The sequence below is a fragment of the Silene latifolia genome, chromosome Y, assembly GCF_048544455.1.
Source record: "Silene latifolia isolate original U9 population chromosome Y, ASM4854445v1, whole genome shotgun sequence".
Taxonomy (NCBI): domain Eukaryota; kingdom Viridiplantae; phylum Streptophyta; class Magnoliopsida; order Caryophyllales; family Caryophyllaceae; genus Silene; species Silene latifolia.
The window spans coordinates 107,220,613-107,236,663 of NC_133538.1; the positions used below are offsets into that span (position 1 = coordinate 107,220,613).

The window sequence follows — 16,051 nt, forward strand, 5'->3', positions numbered from 1 at the left end:
GAGGCACCGCTATCAATGTTCAGGTACCCGGCTAAAATGGACAGCTCAATGTTATTAACGTTGTTAGGCTCATGACCACCGAAAATGGTTTCTCCTAGTAGACGGAGAAAGTAACGGGCTGAGTGTAAGTGGACGTGAGTATCACGTCGCTGACCGAAGGGAGTGTGTAGAAGTGTAGGCCAAATCTGAGACACGAGCTTCCTAGGAGGCTTAAGAAAACCATCACTAACTAAACCTAACCTGTCCCCAAACTCAGCTAATGTCCAAGTAAAGGTGGTGTTAAACAGTCTGAAAGTAATGCACTTGCTCCCACGGTCGGTCGCATAGGCCGCAGGGTGAAACTCGAAAGAGCTGAAAAATTCTAAGGTCGACTATCGATATGTGAGCTCTTTCATGGTGGCCAACCCCGACATTACCGTCCTGTTAAACAGCTCAAAAACGGGCTCTAAGATTCCCAATTTCTCTAAGGAAGGTCGACACAGGAAACGGGCCGATGTCATGTCACATTCCATCAAATTTAAAAATCGAGTGCGATGGGACGGGGATATAAAACGTACCTGCGGAAACTCAGGTAAAGTCTCCGTGGAAATGTCAGCATTATGCCTAGCAGGGGCACGTAAAGCAGCAGCACGAAACCCCGTACTCATCCCAGAGCGCGAACCAGTAGCTCTGAGAAGAACAGTAACAGCAACAGCAGGAACAAGGGCATTAGTCATGGCTGGTGTTGACACAGCAGGGGTCGACACCATAGGAGAAACAGTAACGACCGCAGTAGAAACGGAAGTAGCGGCAGTGACAACGACAGTGGCGGCAACAGGGGCCACTGTGTGCGAAGTAGATAGAGTGGTGTCGGAAACAGGTTTCTTGGGTCCGGTTTCTTTAGTACTATCCATACTACAACAAAAGCAAGTTCCTAATCAATAATCAACCAATTCAAATTTTTTCCCAAATCTATTTCTAGAACCCTAATTCGAATAAAACTAAGGTAAAATCGCAATTAAACAATAAAGATAAGGGGAAGGAACTTACTTGAATTATTACCCAACAATAATAAGCAATTAAAACTGATGCAATTCAAATTAATCGAAAAAAATTCGATTTTCGCAAACCCTAGCTTGTAAATCGCAATTTAAATCGAAAATTTTTGATGCAAACAAGGGGGAAATGGTTTAATTGACACTAGGAAAGTATTTGGGCAATTAATTTGGTAAATTTGGGGAAGAAAATGGAGATTTAAGTTGGGGATTAAGGGGGTGTCGAGGAATTGGGGAAGAACAAAAGAGAATAAATTGAAAATAGAATAAGGGAAAAGAAGGTACTCCCTCGTGTATATGCGCAGAAATTGCTCGATCGAGTGGTTTTAAACTACTCAATCGAGAACTCTATTCCTCCTTTTGCTCGATCGAGTGGCTGTAACATACTCGATCGAGAACGTTTCTTCTCACTTGAGACTTTGCTCGAACGAGGGCCTTGAAGTTATTCGATCGAGAACCTTTCCACTTCAATTCTGCTCGATCGAGTACAGGACAACTCGATCGAGAACCCCTGAAGTAAGCCATTTCGATCGAGAACGTTGAACAGTTCGATCGAAGGCTTTCTCTTGGCATTTTGCTCGATCGAGCACATAAAGTGTTCGATCGAGGGCTTTTCTTTTGGGCACGCTTCCCGATGATAAAAAATCTCCCAAAACCTGCACATTACGCAAAAATACTTCCCGCAAAAATACCAAAATAACATTACGCAGTCAAAATTCGTCCTAAGCTAATTAAACTAACGTCTATTCCTAATGTCTAGATGCAATAAAAATGTCTAACAAATTCAAATTTACAAATTATTTTTATAAGCCGAATAGCACTACGGCTCATCTTCCGAAATACTTGAACAACCCGAATAAGGGCTTCTGACTGGAAGAGGTCCCTTCAACATCACGGACCGTCCCGTTAGTCCTCCATGTACTTGAATTGATCTAAGGAGAGTAGTCTGCATCTACATATGCCTTTACTCTCTTCTTTACTTTGTCGGGCTTGTCCTTCTCTTCTGCTTGAATGCCTTTATCTTCGACACCGTCTTTAGCAATAAGCTCAAATTGCAATGTACTCTCACCACCGGGATCTCCAATGTCCAATCCGCCAAGACCTGTAACAACAGAAATGACAGGATGGTCCTCCATATTGCTCCCAATCTGGGGCGGAGGTGTTAACATGGCCGCACATGTTTCAATATTGTCATTTGGAGGTTCCGTATTAGGGTCTATAGAGGGAATAGTATTGCAAGGCTTGACTTGCATATGCGCCCTACGAAAACTAGACTGGTAAAAGGTCAATTCCTCATCACCTACCTGAAAATTCAAAGTCTGCCCCCCGACATCCATTACTGCACGAGCGGTATATAGAAATGGTCGTCCCAAAATTATAAGAGTATATGAGTCTTCGGGGATATCTAAGACTACAAAGTCGACGGGAATAAAGAATTTCCTGAACTTAACAGGTATGTCCTCTAAGACACCTAAAGGCCGTGATACAGTAAGATCAGCCATCAGTACGGTTGATGTGACCATCATTTGAGCATATTTAGTCCCTGAATTAGCCTCGTTTCTATGCTTTTTAGTGCATATTTGGGTCATTTACTATCTTTAGTCCTTTCTTTTGCATATTCTTTGAGGTTTTGTTTCCTTGGTAGGAGAGGAGTGCAAACCTTGCATTTTCATGGCAAAATAGAGCTAAATTGATCGAATCTAATGACCAAGCATCAAAGAGAAGACAAGACTAGAAGGCCTTTGTACATATAATAGTAGATGGGCAATGATGAAGAAATCCTTTCATCCCCGACTAAATCCCGGAGGATTATTGGAAGAAGAGAGGAAGAAAAGAAGAAAAGGAAGGGTGGAACCCAATCCGCTCGTCCAACCATAAAGACGCCCGCCCAAGACTGCAAAGATCCGAGCGTCTTTGCCATAGGGACGCCCGTCTAACCACGCCCCAATCCACTCGTTCAAGCATCAATCCGCCCGTCCAGCCACCCCAGAATCCGCTCGTCCTGACCCTTTGACGCCCGGATTATCTTACAGGCCCATACGTCCTCTTCTTGCTCCATGAAAGATGCACATATTTTTGAAAGACCGGCAAAAAGGAGACCCGAATCTTTTTCTGAGAGGAGCGATTCCTCAAGGACTTAATCGTCATTTAAGCCCTTAGTAAACCCTAATTTGTGTACCGAATCCCCACAATAAATACCCCATTAGTCTAATTTGATTAATCATGTTATTCTTATCAATCTTTAGTATAGTTTATATCATTCTAATCTCTTCTTAATCTTGTAATCAACTTCTAATCAAATATTAATACAAATCTCATTTCCTTAATTTCTCTTTTGTTCATCTTTTATTTTGGGTAATTGAAGATTATTTGGGTTATTGTTGGGAGATTGACAACCTTCCAATCATTCATCAAGTACTTCTATTATTCTTAGCTTTATTTTGGAATTATTAGTAAGTATAATTCTCTTAATCCCTTTTTAATTATTGTTAATCATCTTCATTTATTCATCATGTTTTGCTTTGTTAATATGATTGACAACCTTGTTAACATGCTAAACTTGACAATGAGTGTGTAGTTTCCTTAACTAGGGTTAATGGGTAATTAGGGGAAACCAACTTGGGGGATGATTCATGCTTAATTTAATATGTTTTCATAATTTACTTGCTTGTTTGTTGTGATCTCAACTTATGCATATGTTATGTTTGATGAAATGCGAGCTTATGAATCCTTGCATTTTTTACCCATCACTTACCTTTTCAATGAGACTTGTAAGACATAAACCAACTCGAGTCTCATTAGACCATGCATATAGTTGAGTAGGGAGGATTAAGTCGACTTGTAGGTATTGTACAATCTAATCGATTCAGCTCCGGGACTCAAACCTTCATAGGATTGTAAGATATAAACCAACTCGATCCATCACAACAATAATTGCTTGCTTATAATTTGAGAATATGTTTGTATGATCAATTCCCATGAATCCCCTATGACCCCATGACACCCTAGTGCTTTTAATCAATTGTTTACATCTCATTTTAATCTCTTGCTTGTTTACTTTTATTGCTATTTAGTTTAGTGATCTTCTTATCTCAACCTAAATCGTGACACCCCTAGACACCGCTACTTGCAATCGAAAATCTTACATCAATACCCGTCCCTTGGGATCCGACCTTTACAAACCTCTTTACTAATAGTAAGAGTTGTTTGTGAAGTTATAAATATTGTTTTGGTCTAGGTGCTCCTAACGACAAGTAACCGAAAATTAAGCTCCAAGTGAGTCCGACCAAAAATGGCGCCGTTGCCGGGGATGGTGTTAACTTGATTTAATTTTCTTAGATTGTTATTAGTTGTGTCTTTCTTTGCCTTGGGGAAGTAAAAATCCTCAAGGTTTATTCTAATTGTTTTCAAGTTGTTTGATATTTTGCATGTCTAGAAGATCACAAGGTAACTTGTTACCCATTGATCACGAAATTAAAAGGACTTTAACAACCAATAGAAGACTTGTTAGAGGTACTTTGAGAGGTATTGGTGAGGTTGTAGATATTCAACCAAATACTATTGAGTTCATCAACCCTTTTGCAAGAGAAGGTGAGGAGAACCCAACACCAAATCAATCACAAAATAAACCCACAATGCCTAAATTTTCATCACATTCCGTACCAACCGAGGAGAACCTACCCAATGGTACTCCCACACCACAACACTTAACCGGAAATTTCATTGCTAAATCCGCATTTATCCAATTAGTCGAGAGAAGCCAATTTGGGGGGATGCCTAGTGAAGACCCTCACTCTCACATGGAAACTTTTTGTGACTATTGTGATGCGATTTCACAAACCGGTGTGACTCAAGACCAAATTCGATGGGTCTTATTTCCTTTTTCTCTAATCGGCACAGCAAAACAATGGTTGAAAAGCCTTGATAAGGCTACTCTTGGAATTGACTCTTGGAAGAAGTTGGCTCTAGCTTTCTACAAAAAATTCTACCCTTCGGAAAAGACTAACATGCTAAGAGCTCAAATTACGGGTTTTAAGCAAAGGGATGAAGAATCTTTGTATGAAGCTTGGGAGCGGTTCAAAGGAATTTGTCGCTCATATCCTCATCATGGACTTAGCGAGTGGTTCTTGGTACAACAATTTTGGAATGGTCTTTATGAAGACTCAAGAAACATTCTCAACATGGGATCAAATGGTATGTTCAGCGAAGCTGACGATAATCAAACTTGGAACAAGATTGAGGAAATGGCGGTCCATAATTCACAATATAGTAGATCTCCCAAGGCTACTAGAGGAGGAAAGCATGAAGTGGACTCTATTACTCAATTGGGTGCTCAACTTAGTGCTCATATTGATACCATCAACTTAACGTTTGAGAAGGCTATGGCTAAACTTGAAGAAGCCTCAAAATCACCAAAGCATCATGTTAATGCCATGGTAGCATCTTCATCAATCCCACGTGGGATATGTGAGAATTGTGGAACTTTGGGACATGACCAAAGTGAATGTAGGGGAACAAATGAACAAGTGAATGCTTTTCAAGCATACACGAGTGGTACCCCTTATTCCAACTATTACAATGAAAGCACCAAATTCCACCCAAATCTCTCATACAAAATCCAAAATGTTCAAAAACCTCAACAAACATACACCCCACCTCCCATGAGAAACCAAAATCAAAAACCCATTTTCAACCAAAACCAAGGTTACCAAAATCAAACTCCATACAATCAACTAAATGACCAAGGTTTTGAAGTTCAAAAAGCGGTCCTCCAAATGCAAAAGAGTCAACAAGAATTTTCCACTCAAATGCAAAAAGATAGCCAAGCAAAGGACATCACCATCAACAAATCCTTGCCCACACAAAAATGTTGGAAACTTAATTGACCCAACTAGCATCTTCAAACTCTCAAAGACAAAAGGGGCAATTACCACCTCAAGATAATCCCCCAAAACATGAAACGGTTAGTGCCATTCACTTGAGGAGTGGTACGAGATATGAAGGACCAAAGAAGCAAGTTGAGGATGAAGTTGTGAAAGCTAGTGACAAAGAAGAAGTTGTGCAAAACTCTAAGGAAGATGAACCAACAAAAGAAGAAGTTTCAAGGAAAAGTCAAGAAAAGGCCAAGGAGAAGGAGCCCATTGTGATTAGACTTCCATTCCTAAGCCGTCAAGCTAAGCCTAAGTTTGATGACAAACTTGGAAAATTCATGGAAATTGTGAAGAATTTGGAAGTCTCGATTCCTTTTACGGAATTAATCAATCACGTGCCGGCCTATGCAAAGTACATGAAGGACATCCTTACGAAAAAGAATTCGATCCGGAAGCTTGAAACTATCGCCTTCACTAAGGTGAGTAGTGCAATCCTTCAAGGGAGTTCACCTCTGAAACTTAAACACCCGGGAAGCTTCTCAATACCGTGTACCATTGGCGACACCACGATAAACAAGGCTTTGTGTGATCTAGGAGCAAGCGTGAGTGTTATGCCATATTCGATTAGTAAAAGGCTAGGGACGGGAGGGCTTAAATGTACCAACATCACACTCCAAATGGCCGATAGATCGACGAAGACACCGTTAGGGATATGGGAAGATGTTCCCGTGAGAATCGGCAAATTCTTCATCCCGGTGGACTTTGTCATTGTTGACATGGAAGAAGACTCCAATATTCCGATCATCCTAGGTAGATCTTTATTGCACACCGCGGGTGCGGTGATAGATGTGAAGCACGAAGAGCTTACTCTAGAAGTGGGAGACGAGACCATAACTTTCAATCTTGACAAGACCATGAGAGCTCCCCGTTTGCATGAACCATGCTTTATGGTTGATCACTATAGCCGGAAGGATGATAAGAAGAAGTCGGAATTCCAATGGAAAAAGAAAGTTGATAATGCTCCATCAAAAGAGCAAGGGAATAGCAACAAAGAGAGCTTGAAAATCTCACCCATGACAAGTGAAGAGGATGGCCTCATTGGCCAAAACAAGAAAGAAAGAGAGTTGTCTCTATCAACTCAAGAAATTTTTAATGATCAAGTAGACGAAGTTTGTGGTCTTTGGGATGATGAGTTCGAAGGGATATTCAATCCCTACATTGGTAATGCTATGAACCAAGACCATCACGGAGAACAACAAGTGCAAAGATCTATTGGGAACCTTTATCATGACAATGAACAAGCTTTTGACTACTTCTTCAAGGTGTTGAGTAACATCAATAACACCTTGAACATGCCCCCTTGACATCTCACATTGGATGAGAGTTTGGTGGAGTCCTCCCTAAACCACCATTTGTAAATATTCTAAGTCCCTAACTTGCATTTTAATTTTTACATTGCATTTTTGTCATTTTTGGACTTATATTTTTGTGCCTTGATCAAGATATTCATCATTTTGAGAGAAGTGAGGGAGGGACTTATGATTTCATTAATGTGTAGTGCTTTGACTTAGTGTGGGGATAGCAATTGCCTAAGCTATTCATGCCTTTGTAGTGCCCCTACAATGAAGAACACGAGAATTGAAGAATGAAAATGTTACGGGTTATGCAGCGCCCACGGATGGACTTGAATACGTGTGGACAAGGAGGAATCCGAGCAGCCAAAAGTGAATCCGCTCATCGTCAAGGAATCCGAGCGTCCAAGATACAATCCACACGGCTGGCAGAGCTGCAGAATTCAAAAAAATGGTCTGTCACAGAATCCGAGCATCTCAATTGAGAATCCGCTCGTCTAACTCAGGACGCTCGTCTTACAGAGAAGACGCTCGTCTTTCTGCTATTGACTTTTAAGGTATCTCCCTGTAACAGAATCCGAGCGTCCGTCCAGGAAGACGCTCGTCTCAAATTGAAGAATCCGCTCGTCTTTGCCGAAAGACGCTCGTCCTGTGGCGTCGTTTCCTGAGACAAAACACGAAGAATCCGAGCGTCCCAGTCCTTGGTCCGCTCGTCCCCTGATGCTATTTCAAATATAACGGGTCTCTTAAACCCTTTTCCCTCATTCATTTTCATTTCTTCTACATTCAAACACTAGCCAAAACCGAAAACCCCCCAAAACCGTCCTCCTCTACATGAACAAAACCAAATTTCCTCAACCAAATTCAACAAAATCAAATCCAAACTTCCTCACTACAAAAATTAATCACTCCTTTTACAACAACAATTGATTCAAACACCAAAATCTTCAACTTTTGAGTCGATTTTTAAGATACAAAGCAATATTCTTTTATCTTAAATCGATTTGGGCATAACTAAAAATTGAAGATTTCAATCTTTCTTTGGTATAATCAAGAATGGCAAGAACTAAAGGAGGTAACAAGGAACCTCTAAAGAAGACACTTTCAAAAAGGCAACAAACTCTTCAAGCAAAACAATTGTCAAAGGCATTGGTAGTCCATGAGGCAAGGTTGGAGGTTTAACAAGGCCCCCTATGGAAGCTACAACATCAACAACTTCGGTCATTGAGCAATTGTCCAATTATCCGGAGGTAATTTTCACTTCCGACTCTCATAGGGATAACTTTGTTCACTTTGCTAAGAAGACCATTATGCCTACAAAATTTATTTGTGAAGATGCTTTGACAAAGTTGGGTGTTCTTGAACAAATCAAAACCTTCTTTGAGGCTATGGGATTGGGTAAATTGTTTACCATGAAAGAATTGACATACCCCTCCCTCACCTTGGAGCTTTTGAGTTCCTTGAAAGTCACAAGGGTGGAGACTAGAACCCACTTTGAGTTTCGTCTTGCAAATGTTGATAGACGCATCACTTATGGCGAATTGAGTAAGATTTTAGGCCTTAGCGATACCCCGAAATATACAAAGATCCCTGACAAGTATGACCCCGCTCCTCTTTGGGAGGGAATTTCCGGAAAGAAATTTGTGCGCTTTCATGATTGTCGTGTTCTATTAGTCAACCATCCGGGCATTAGAGTGTGGCATAAGATCATTCGGAATACTTTGATAGCAAGAAATGGCACTAATCATCTTACCAAGCTCGATTGTGTTCTTCTTGAGTCGGCCTTAAACATAGGAAGGGAATATACTAAGCCATATAATGCTCTAAGACTTTTGGTTGAACGATGGCTTAATGTCGATTGTGGTAAAGAGGGCACCGCTTTCATTGTAAATGGAGGACTAGTTACCCATTTGGCCAAGCACTTTAACCCAAATTTCAACAAAGACAACACTTATGTGGCGGTTAAAGGAGGTCATCTCATTGACTTGGACACCATGATTCACAAGTTTAAGTGGGTCAAGCATGATCCTCTTGACAGCAAATATGGGTGGTTAACCAATGAAGCTATATCCTTCACCTTACCTTCAAAGATTTTCCGATTGAGTGTTCACCGACCGAACTACCTTCTTCCACTCTCCGAGGAGACCGAGTATATTATTCAACAACAAAGAGGCGAGATTGACGAGCCCTCCTCCTCCATTATCACACCACCCTACCCATTTGAGTATCACGAGTTCAAACCCAAGGATGTCGAGGTAGGAAATGATTACATGACTCTACTCATGAGGGAAATGCACAAGCAAGCTTACAATGATAGAGTGGATGCTTACAAGGCCCAATATCCGCCCCTCCTACATCTAGCTCGGCAAGGACTTCTTGATCCATCATGTCCTTTGCCTAGTTGGGCGGATAAGGAAGTTTTATTTCCTAGAACCTCTAGTGGTGGAAGACCGGGTGGAGAGGAGAATGTTGATGAAGAAGGTGAAGAAGAAGAGGTTCAAGAAGAAGAAGCTCAAGAAGAGGAAGAAGAAAGTGAGGAAGAGCAAGGAAGTGAAAGTGGGAGTGGAGATGATTCCACATCTATGGAGGAAGATGATGATAATGATGATATGATAGAGGATTAGCAAACCTTAGAGGCTCCTACCCTCTTTCACCCCTCTTATGGTTTGTCTACTTCTTTTGTTTTCTTTATTTTATTTTGATCATTTATTTGTGGAAGTCCTAGCAACATGGAGGACTAATACCTTGGCTTCATTAAGGTGTTCTTTTCCTTGTTCCCAACTTGTAAAATCCAAAATGACAATTTGTAGTTTCATGCATTGCATTCCATGTGCATGAACTACCCCGAAATTCAAGATGTTAGAAATAATGTCTATTTTGGTTTGGGGAAGTCCATGCATATGCATCGGGAGCTAATTTAAATTATGCTCTCCGCCATAACAAAAACACATGCATCATGTAGTGTAGCTTAGTATAGTTTGCATTTAGTTTAGAAATAATGCATCATGCTTGCATAATTTCCTATCGTATTGGTCATTGAGGACAATGCCCATACTAGTGTGGGGATGAGAAATTCTAACTTGAATTTTATTCAAAAATCCATAAAAATCAAAAATTTCGAAAAATCCAAAGAAATTGAAAAATTGAAAAAATCAAAAACATGTTCATTTCCTTTTTAGTGTAGTCTTGTATATATTGTTTTGTATATATTGTGTTTGTTCATCCTTGTTCACATTGATTGACTACGCCACATCCGAGACATGAGGATATTGAAGACCGCATGGTATGATCTTTCCAATCTCCTTTTTCCTTTTTATGTTAATGACTATGTGGCTTTATTTTGATTGATGCGGTAAAAACAATGTGAATTTAGGATTGCATTTAGATTATTTGGCATACTAGTTGATAGAATCATATGCATTAGGATGTATAAATGTTAGTTGCATCATGGCATGTAGTTTGCATGTTAGAAAAATTTTGTGAAACCGTCTACTTGGGAAGCTTGACAAGTGTATATAGGCCCTAGTAGATGCTTTTTCTTCTTAAGACTTTGATTGTTAGAATACTTGTAAAACACCCTAGGATGTGTCATGCTAGTATCCTTTGACCCATGGATTAAGGCCTAGTCAAGAGTACCTTGTGGTGTGATAACTCCTTGGCTACCGTTTATTCCAAGGTGACCCTTAAAACCATGCAACCATCATTCATCCATGTTCTACCATATTTTTGTCATCAAAGGGAATGGGCACAAAAAGAAATTATTCAAAGTTTGAGTTCAAGAAATGAAAAGAAAAGAAAAGAAAAAGTTTGCAAACTGCATCAAAAGAAAAGAGGAGTAACAAAAATGAAAACTCTTATGCTTCAAATATAAGCACCCTCATTACATATGCGGTGACTTTGAAAATGTTCAAAAGAAAATGCAAAAAGTTGAAAAATTGTCAAGTATTGAAATGCCAAACATCAAAAGAAATGGCAAAAGAAAATGTTCTCAAATGTTATATGCCACAAGAAATTAGGGGGAAAAACAACAACAAAAAGCAAACTCCCAAATGAAACTCAAATACTGTCGATCCCTTTATCCATCATATCCATTTTTGTGCATGGTAGAGTGGGGACGACCCTTCTTCTTGTCTAGGCAAGAGGGCGAATTCCGCGATCCTCCAATGTTTCTAACACCATAGGGAGTCTATTCTTGACAAAAGCATTTAACGATTGAGGACAAAGGTACCCTAGCTTGACACAACTTGGAGGTGATTTATTGGTATCCTTCTAGGCTTAGTAGTTTGAAGAAATTGCATCTATGAAGGAGTGTGTACCCTTGAATTGCTTCCCTTGTAGATAATTTCCGCCACTTAGATGAGGAAAGTGGCTATTCTTTTGTAGATGCATCCATTACTTGATTTTGTGTGCTTTAATATTTGGATGTGTCGCCATTTTGGCAAGACCCACCTTGCCTTGCAAGAAGACATCCTACCTCATGGTTGTCTTGTTGTGAGTTGAAGGGGCGGAGTGAGACCCGCTAATTGTCTCATGTCGGCTATATTAGTAGGATAGTTTAAATAAGGGTCCTAATTTTGTCACCTCTTTACTCGGGACGAGCAAAGGTTTGGTTTGGGGATAATTGATGTGACCATCATTTGAGCATATTTAGTCCCCGAATTAGCCTCGTTCCTATGCTTTTTAGTGCATATTTGGGTCATTTACTATCTTCAGTCCTTTGTTTTTCATATTCTTTGCGGTTTTGTTTCCTTGGTAGGAGAGGAGTGCAAACCTTGCATTTTCATGGCAAAATAGAGCTAAATTGATCGAATCTAATGACCAAGCATCAAAGAGAAGACAAGACTAGAAGGCCTTTGTACATATTATAGTAGATGGGCAATGATGAAGAAATCCTTGCATCCCCGACTAAATCCCAGAGGATTATTGGAAGAAGAGAGGAAGAAAAGAAGAAAAGGAAGGCTGGAACCCAATCCACTCGTCCAACCATAAAGACGCCCGTCCAAGACTGCAAAGATCCGAGCGTCTTTGCCATAGGGACGCCCATCCAACCACGCCCCAATCCGCTCGTCCAAGCATCAATTCGCCCGTCCATCCACCCCAGAATCCGCTCGTCCCGACCCTTGGACGCCCGGATTGTCTTACAGGCCCATACGTCCTCTTCTTGCTCCATGAAAGATGCGCATATTTTTGAAAGACCAGCAAAAAGGAGACCCGCGTCTTTTTCGGAGAGGAGCGATTCCTCAAGGACTTAATCATCATTTAAGCCCTTAGTAAACCCTAATTTGTGTACCGAATCCCCACTATAAATACCCCATTAGTCTAATTAGATTAATCATGTTCTTCTTATCAATCTTTAGTGTAGTTTATATCATTCTAATCTCTTCTTAATCTTGTAATCAACTTCTAATCAAATATTAATACAAATCTCATTTCCTTAATTTCTCTTTTGTTCATATTTTATTTTGGGTAATTGAAGATTATTTGGGTTATTGTTGGGAGATTGACAACCTTCCAATCATTCATCAAGTACTTCTATTATTCTTAGCTTTATTTTGGAATCATTAGTAGGTATAATTCTCTTAATCCCTTTTTAATTATTGTTAATCATTTTCATTTATTCATCATGTTTTGCTTTGTTAATATGATTGACAACCTTGTTAACATGCTAGACTTGACAATGAGTGAGTAGTTTCCTTAACTAGGGTTAATGGGTAATTAGGGGAAACCAACATGGGGGATGATTCATTCTTAATTTAATATGTTTTCATAATTTATTTGCTTGCTTGTTGTGATCTCAACTTATGCACATGTTATGTTTGATGAAATGCGAGCCTATGAATCCTTGCATTTTTTACCCATCACTTACCTTTTCAATGAGACTTGTAAGACTTAAACCAACTCGAGTCTCATTAGACCATGCATATAGTTGAGTAGAGAGGATTAAGTCAACTTGTAGGTGTTGTACAATCTAATCGATTCGGCTCCGGGACCCAAACCTTCCTAGGATTGTAAGATATAAACCAACTCGATCCATCACAACAATAATTGCTTGCTTATAATTTGAGAGTATGTTTGTATGATCAATTCCCATGAATCCCCTATGACCCCATGACACCCTAGTGCTTTTAATCAATTCTTTACATCTCATTTTAATCATCTTGCTTATTTACTTTTATTGCTATTTAGTTTAGTGATCTTCTTATCTCAACCCAAATCGTGACACCCCTAGACACCGCTACTTGCAATCGAAAATCCTACATCAATACCCGTCCCTTGGGATACGACCTTTACTTACTTCTTTACTAATAGTAAGAGTTGTTTGTGAAGTTATAAATATTGTTTTGGTCTAGGTGCTCCTAACGACAAGTAACCGAAAATTAAGCTCCAAGTGAGTCCGACCAACGGTCATATTGGTACAATGAAATTTGGTCAAACCAAGCCTCTTGGCAAGAGACAATGGTAAAACGCTCACGCTAGCTCCCAAATCGCACAAAGCATTATCAATTAAATGGGTCCCAATGTGACATGGTATAGAGAAACTACCCGGGTCAGACAACTTAGGTGGGGTCTTATTTTGAATAAGGGCAGTGCCCGCTTCAGTTAAAGCCACCGTCTCATGGTCATTTATATGCCTCCTACGTGCTAAAATATCTTTCATGAATTTCATGTAGGCTGGTACCTGGGTTAGTAACTCGGCAAATGGTACGGAAACATGAAGACTTTTCAAAACTTCGGCAAACTTACCGAATTGTTGCTCAATCTTCTTGCTCTACAATAATCCTGGAAATGGGACCGGAATTGGAGTAGACGAGTCTTCATTTTTCTTCTTATCGTCGTTCAAAGTAGACTTTAACGACGAATCATCATCTTCAGCATTGATATTGCTCGATCGAGGAATATTACCTCTCGATCGAGCAGTTTTCTTAGCAATAGTGCTCGATCGAGCACTTTGATTTACTCGATCGAGGTCCCTCTATTCCTCACTGCTCGATCGAGCACTTTCATCCATTTGATCGACCACTTTTTCAGCAAATGTACTCGATCGACCATCAGCAATCCCTCGATCGAGTACTTTTGACGAGTCAGTCTTTCCTTCGTCATACGACGACTTTCCTTGAACAGTAGCTTCCATCCCCGAGTCAGAAAATTCAGCATTCTCTTTTGATATTTTGGGTCCCTCATAGGAAATACCACTTCTCAAATTGATCAGATTTACCGTCTCATGTGGTTTCTTGTCAGGTTGTGACAGTAATTGACCGGGTTGTCTCGAAGCTTGCTTACTAGCCAGTTGAGCCATTTGGGACTCAAGCAATTTGATAGAAGCATCCTTTGCTTGGTCACTTTTCTGCATTTGGATGGCCAAAGATTGCTCCATCGACTTCAACTCGGCTATGTCATTATTGCCACTAGAAGAGGCACCTTTTTGCGGCGGTGGGAAAGAAGGAGGCTTTTGATAGCCTTGTTGTTGAGCTTTATGAGGCGGCAGCTGATAGGCTTGTTGTTGCTGTGGTGGAGGTGTAGGATTCAAAATATTTTGGCTAGTCCACCTCAGATGAACTTCGGCTTGGTTGTTATAATATGAGCCTCCTTGCCTGAATTGTTGAAAGGCATAGACTTGCTCCTTCTCAGCTAAGCATTCCAATGCAATATGACCATATGTACCACCACATCTCTCACATGAGACGGTCTCTTGTTTAGTCAACAAGTGAACCGTCTGTTGATTCCCCGCGGCCTGCAACTCAAACTTATCAAATATTGCATTCATGGCTTCCAGTTGAGCCACAAGTGCACTATTATTTGTAGAGACCGTTCTAGTACCACTTCTCGGATTCCCATATTCAGCATAATGGGTAGCCATTTCTTCTATAATACCAAGCCCTTATCATCATCAATATTCTTCTGAAATCTTCCATTGGCTGCAACATCTAAAATAGCACGGTGGTCATCATACAACCCATTGTATAACTGGTTCCACAAAAACCACTGGCCAAACCCGTGATGTGGGATAGACCTAACCAGCTTCTTGAATCTACACCATGCTTTGTACAAATTCTCAGTCGGACCTTATTTGAAACTTGTAATCTGCCCTTGTAATACATTAGTTCTTTGTGGAGGGTAGTATCTCTTGTAGAAAGCAAGAGCCAAGGTTTCCCAATCTGTAATCCCAGCTGCAGTCCTATCCAAATCATTCAACCACTCTCGGGCTCCATCAGTAAGAGAAAAAGGAAACATGACTTCCTTTATCTTTTCTTGTGTCACTCCCTTAGTAGCAGGAATAGTAGAACAATAATCTGTGAAGACCTCCATATGCTTCCTCGGATCTTCACCAGCTACTCCCTTAAACAGGTTTCTTTCCACCAGATTAATATAGGAGGGCTGAATATCAAAGGTATTCCCCTCATCATCAGTCGAAAGCTTGAAACATTTCGGAATAGAATCAGCTGTCGGCTCAAAATGACTAACAATGCCAGGCATCTTCGCAGATTTAGTAACGGTTGCAGAAATAGAAGTGTCTTCCTATTAAGACTGGTCTTCCACAAATGTAAAATTTCCAAGAACGGGTTCAAAAGTACTCAAGACTTCCTCTTGGCGAATTCCTCTCAATAGGTTTTGTCTATGACGAAAAGTCCTCTCTAGTTCAGCATCAGCAGGCACTAATTCTGACCTGTTAGACCTGGACATACACAAAACTAAGAGAAAAGAAATAAGAACTGTCTCAAGGATTAGAAATCCCTTGAGACTAAGACAAACTAAAATAATATAAGTAAATAAACTAATTGCGTCTCCAGCAACG

At 40.2% G+C, this 16,051-nt stretch overlaps 1 non-coding gene across 1 annotated transcript; it reads right to left on the reverse strand.

Moving 5' to 3' along the window:
* Positions 1-5,041: 5,041 nt before the first annotated feature.
* LOC141634600 (small nucleolar RNA R71) lies at positions 5,042-5,148 on the reverse strand. Its single transcript, XR_012539327.1, has one exon. It is a non-coding gene; the product is annotated as a small nucleolar RNA R71 (small nucleolar RNA).
* Positions 5,149-16,051: the final 10,903 nt, after the last annotated feature.